Source organism: Tupaia chinensis, unplaced genomic scaffold (genome assembly GCF_000334495.1).
Source record: "Tupaia chinensis unplaced genomic scaffold, TupChi_1.0 Scaffold140338_1, whole genome shotgun sequence".
Lineage (NCBI taxonomy): Eukaryota > Metazoa > Chordata > Mammalia > Scandentia > Tupaiidae > Tupaia > Tupaia belangeri.
Window position 1 is genome coordinate 57,083 of NW_006200215.1, and position 6,421 is coordinate 63,503.

The 6,421-nt window shown below is 38.3% G+C and overlaps 1 pseudogene; it reads right to left on the reverse strand.

The window, feature by feature from the left end:
- Positions 1-5,058: 5,058 nt before the first annotated feature.
- Positions 5,059-6,024, reverse strand: LOC102492099 (protein SET-like; annotated as a pseudogene).
- Between the last annotated feature and the right edge of the window lie 397 nt (positions 6,025-6,421).

Sequence of the window (6,421 nt, forward strand, 5' to 3'; positions counted from 1 at the left end):
TCCTAAATCAGAGCAGTTATGGGTAGCTTCAGGTGCTTGGCTCCTCTACCAAACATTCAGCTCTTAATGAGGTGTTAGCAATATAAAGATATACAACTTAGTGAAAAGTATCAAATTGCACACTGAGCTGGGCACAGCACATGAGTTGGTTTACTGAATATTTCAGAGTTAATCCCCAAACCAGAGGGTGGACTCAAGAGAGGAGGTGTGCTGAGGCCAGGTTCAAGTCTCCCGGTGGGTGAGGTGAGCCCAAGTTGCTACAGTGCTGGATTATGGAGTGGCAAAATTTCCCAGGTCTTGAGAGTGGACTCAAGAGAGGAGGCCTGCTGAAGCCAGGCTCAAGTCACCCCAGTATTTTTACTTCTTTATTTAGTTGGTAGAATTTAGCACTGAAGCAATCCAGTCCTGAACTCTTTTTGATGGGAGTCTTTTTATTATCAGTTTTATTTCCTTACTCATTAATGGTCTGTTCTGATTTTTTTTTTCTTCATGATTTAGTTTCAATAAGTTTTATGTGCCTGGGAATTTTACCCTGCTAGATTATACATTTATCAGCATCTAATTTTCATGGTATTCTCTTTTAGTCCTTTCTAAATGTATTATCAGTTATAATATTTCATTTCTGATATTATTTATTTGAATCCCTTCTTTTTCATTAGTCTAGCTAAAAATTTATCAATTTTGTTTATTTTTCAAAAAAAACTACTTTTAGTTTCATTTTTTGGTTTTAAATGCCCAATATTAGTGACATTAAAATTCAAAAGAAAATGTCACGTGTACCATCACATTTAATATTTTGGTGATATTTTATTTGTAGAGATTTGAATTTTTATAATGTAGTAAAGACAGTATTTTTACATTTCCCATACTATATTTGTGCTAGTAATTACATCCTTCGATTTTTGATTGTGTGAAGTGAACATTGATAACATCATAATGGTATAGTATATTCTTGGATTAAAAAAATAGGTTGATGTGATATACCACCACCATAAATGATATAGTAACTATCCATACCAAGAAATTCATGACCAACCAACTATTTCAGAGGAAACAAATGTTTGTTGATGTCCTTCACCCTGGGAAGGCAACAGTACCTAAGACAGAATTTCAGGAAAAAATAGCAAAAATGTACAAGACCATACCAGATGTCATCTTTGTGTTTGAGCTCAAAATCCATTTTGGTGGAATAAAGACAACTGACTGGCATGATTTATGATTATTTGGATTATGCAAAGAAAAATGAACCCAAACATAGACTTGGAAGACATGGCCTATATGAGAAAAATAAGATGTCAAGAAAACAGTGAAAGGAATATAACAACAGAATGAAGTCAGAGGGACTGGAAAGGCCAATGCTGGTGCTGACAAAAGTGAGCTGGATATTGGAGAACAATCAAAGGAGTAAAGATTTTGCAATGACTATCTGCCATGATTGTGTGGATTTTTTCATGAGAGGATTATAAACTCCAAATTTTCATGTGACAAAAAAATAGGTTGATGTTTATTTTCTTTCACTATTTTAATTGTGTTGAGCTTCCATTTATTCTAGTAAAATGCTAATTATAATGTTTATCATTGTTATTCTATGTAATACCTCACATTGAGGTTTTTTTTCAGATTTGTAATAATTTACATGCCATTATTGTACATCTTTAGAGAGTACAATGTGGCTTTTCAAAATATGCATGTAGTACATGACAATCAAATCAAGGAACTTACGATTGGCATCATTTTTATCAAAGAATATTATTACATTCTTTTGCCTATAAAGTGTTTCTTCCCTTTGTCCCTTTCACAAACCCTCTACCATCTACTGTCCTTCCTTACAGTCTCTGATAACTACACTTATCGTCTCTATTATTATATTTTCAGATCTTTTGATTTCTGCCACAGAGTACAGACATTCAATATATACTGAGCAGGTTATACAGTCAGTGACCTTCAAATACTGGCCCATTTTATTTAGCAGAAAATCTTACATATTCAATCACTTTGAATCAATTGACAAGATCTCATTGTTCCTAATGGCTTAGTAGTATTTTGTAGTATATATAAGTCACAGTTTTTATTCAGGCATCAATTCTTGGGCACTTATGTTGATGACATTCTTTAGCAATTGTGTTTTTTATTTTTAATTAATTAATCAATTTTATTTTACTTTTCTTAGTTTCTATAAATATATATTATTCAATGAAAATTATGATCTTAGATATTTGATAGTTGATAATCTAGTTTGTAGATTATCCAGCCTCCTTTTGGGTCTTAAAAATGATTTTTTGAGAGGTTTTTGCTATAGGGCATGTGCGCTCACCAGACAGACAGAGAGAGACAGAGAGATAGAAAGTGAGAAATCACCCCCCAGGGGGGATGACCACGCTGCAATCCCTTCTCCTCCATTCTCCTCTTGGGATCTTGGGCACGCACGCACACGTGCCCAGCGTGAGTCTTAAGCCACTGGATCCTGGATGCGAACCGCGGTCGACTACATGGGAGTCCAGTGACATAGCCATTACACTAACTGCTGGTCCCCATGAGTTTAAGCCACCGGGTCCAGGAATCGAACCATGGTCGAATACATGGGAGTCCAGCAACATAGCCATTACGCTAACTGCTGGTCCCTCTTAAAAAATGTTTTTAGGGGGCCAGCAGATGGTGCAATGGTTACACATTGCTGGACTCCCACATAGTCTGACCACTACAGTTTGAGTCCCAGACCCGACGACTTAATACTCAGGCCAGTTGCATTTGCGTGCATGCCCAGAATCCTCAGAGGAGAATAGAGAAGGGATTCCTGTGTGGCAATGCTGCTGGGGACTGATTCCTCATTATCTGTCTCTAATACACTGGCAAGAACATACACCCATAATAAAAATCTCTCTTAAAAGAATGTGTTTTTAACTTTATCCATAATTGCTACTCATTAATAACATTACTAAAAAATTAACAGAGGGCATAGAGAGAGGTAAAATTAAAAGCTACTTAGTATTGTTTTCATTTTTTTCTATTTTTTCTTTCTTTTCTAACCCTAACACTAACCCAACACCAACTCCAGCCTGAACCCAAAATGTAACCTAAACCCAGCCTTAACCCAACCCCAACCCCAACCCAACCCCAATACTAATGTAACCCTAACCATAACCTTGCCCTAACCCCAAACCCCAACTTAACCCTAACCTTAATGAAAATCCCAACCCAAACCCCAACCCGAGTTCGTAGGGTTTAGGGTTGAGGTTAGGGTTAGGTTTCGGGTTAGGTTAGGGTTCTGAGCCCAGGCTAGAGTCAGGGTTAGGTTTGGAGTCCAGTTTAGGGCTAGGGTAAAGGTAAGGCTAGGGTCAGTGCTAGGGTTTAGGATTAGGATTAGGGTTAGGTCAGGGTTTTGGCCCAGGGTTAGGGTAAAGTGAGGACCAGAGCTAGGGTTTAGGGTTAGGTTTAGGGTTAAGTTAGGGTTTAGAATTAGTGTTAGGGTTATGATTGGGTTAAAGTTTAGGGCTAGAGTTAGGGTTAGGGTTAGAGTTAGGGTAACCTTAGGGCTAGAGTTAAGGTTTAGAATTAAGGTTAGGTTAGGGTCACGGTGAGGTAAGGGTGTTTGGTTACAGTTAGGTTTGGGGTTAGGGTTAGGGTTAAAAGGTTAAGGTTAGTTTTAGGCTTGGGTTTAGGGCTAGGGCTATGGTTAGGGCTAAGGTTAGGGTTAGGATTAGGGTTGAGGTTAGAGTTAGGTTTAAGGTTAAGTTAGGGTTAAGGGCTAGGGCCAGGGCCAAGGTTAGGGTTTTCTTTTTATTTAATTAATTTATTCTTTTGCAAATTTTTATATGCATTCAGTCACATTGCTTATCTTACAAAGTGAACATTTCAATATGTGAACATTTCTTCCCACTCCAGTTGATCAAAATATCTTCAACAGATTACACCACACCTCCCCATCCTGTCAATGCTCTGCCTCCGTATCCCTCCTCCAAATGTCCTTCCCTAGGCCCCACTCCTCCACACACACTGCATCTGGCATTCACAGCCATCTCTTATATTTGTATATCTTTTAGTTAATCAGTTTCAGTCATAGAGTGCAAGCACTTGGTATATATTAGTGGGGACATACATGTCTGTCCTTCATAGCCTGATTTGCCTTACTCAGCAGTAAATCTTCCATATTCTTCCACTTTCTGTCAAAAGCCAGAGTTTTGTTGGTTTTTATGGCTGAATATTATTCCATAGAGTGTATGTGCCACAGTTTTTTAATTCATTCATCCATACGGGGGCATTTGAGTTGGTTTCATGACTTAGCAATCCTGAATAGTGCCGCAATAAACATTGATGTGCAAGTACTTTTCCAATGAAGAATTCTTCTGTCCTTTGGGTAGATACTGAGGAGTGGGATCGCTGGATCATATGGTAGTTCTATTTGTAGATTTTTGAGGAATCTCCAAATTGTTCTCCACAGTGGTCATCCTAATTTACATTCCCACCAACAGTGTAGGGGAGTTCCCTTTCAACACAGCCTCACCAGCACTTAACTTTTTTTTTTTTTTTATTTTTGAGAAGCCATGTTGTCAAAATGCCCACTTAACCCACCCAAACATCTCAAACCCACCCTTTGCTGACCTTCTATAACCACATTTTTTAAAAGTTTTTTTTTCTTTTTTTAAACAAGAGAAAGTAGACAGATACATGTTGGTAAATGCTAACTGTTCATATTCACATAGAGACACATTGTAATCTCTGAGCCCTATATACAAAGAAAGAAGGAAAAAAGCTAGAATTCTATGCACTACTACGCAGGGGCCTAGCACCCTCCAGCTTCCAGCAGAGCGAAGGGAGCAGAAGGATTTTCTTTTTTCCCACAGAGCACAGTGGTGTTGATTCCAAACAGTTTTTGTTGAGACAGGAAGGTATCAAAATGAATTTGGAACAGAAAAGGGTAGAGATTCTTTTCCCATTGATTGTGCTCAAGGTTTTTACCCCTAAAATAAGTTGAGAACCATGATGTAGAGAAAAGAGAGCTCAAGTACAGGGTGACTGAGCACGGGGGGTGGGGGAGGAGAGGAAAAAAGAAAAAGAAAAAAGAAAATAGACTGCAACTTGCTCCCAGGGACTGGAGAAAAAATTTTTAAAAAGGAAGATTGGAATCCATCAGTGTTCTGTCAGTCACCTTCTCCTTCATCCTCCTCTCCTTCCTCCCCTTCATCATCATCTTCATCTTCTTCACCTTCATCCTCATCTCCTTCTTCATCAATATCTTCCAATCCCTCTTCTTCTTCATTATCATCATCATCTTCTTCTCCTTCTTCATCATCCATATTGGGAACCAAGTAGTACTGTAACAGATTTGGCCAAATGTCATCTTTGATGACCTCCCCTAACTCATCTGCACCTGCCTCAGAATGGTCAGTGAACCAAGTAAAGAAGCTCTCTGGTTCCTCATGCTGCCTCTTCCTGCTGGCTTTATTCTGCGTTCGACTTGAAAATTTCATCAAATCCTTTCCAGATTTCCATTTGTTTTCAGTGGACTTTGAAGATGGATCACCACTCTCATTCAGATGAAATTCTTTGGAGAAAACTTTATTTTCAAAGTAAGGATTTTCATCAAAATAAAAATCTATTCTGTAACCTGATTTAATACCTTCAAATTTTGTCACTTCAACTCTGGTCAAATAATGCAGTGCCTCTTCATCCTCCTCTCCAAGCAAGTGCAGACATGTGTGGATGGCTGACAAAAGTTGTAACCCAAAAATATGGGATTTTGGCGATCAATTCTGACCTCTTCTAAAAAAATGGTTGGTGAAGTTTATTATATTTCTGTTCTACTTTCAAAATCTCCTCACTGGCTTGTCCATTAAGTCTGTCTATTTCATTTTGTACTTCACTGATATGTTCAATTGCTTCTTGTTGCTCTTTCTCTCCTTTGGGTAAGTCCAGAGAGGCTGACACCTCCTCCAGCCCCAAGGCAGGGGGCAGTCTTGGTTTCTTATTTGGAGGTGTGATCGAAGACTGTTGCTTGGGGGCCATGTTTCCAGGAAGGTACAGATACCAGACCCATAAACCTCCTTGCTGGCCAGGAAGACACTCAGAGAACTCCCTGATTGTTGTTTTGATCTGCATTTCCCTTACAATGAGTGATGTTGAACATTTTTTAATATGCCTTTTGGCTATTCATACATCATATTTAGAGGGTGTTTATTTTCAACTGTTTCTCCCATCTTTTAATAGGGTTGATCATCTTTATTCCAATCAGCTTCTTTCGTTACTTGTGTATTCTGGTTTTCAGTCCCTTATCTGATGCATAATTTACAAGAATATTTTCCCATTCTGAGTGCTGTCAATTCACACTAATTACTGTGTCTTTTGCCATGCAGAAACTTCTTAGTCTGATGTAATCCCACTTGTCTATTTTGGGGATTATCAATTTGGGGGTCTTATTTAAGAA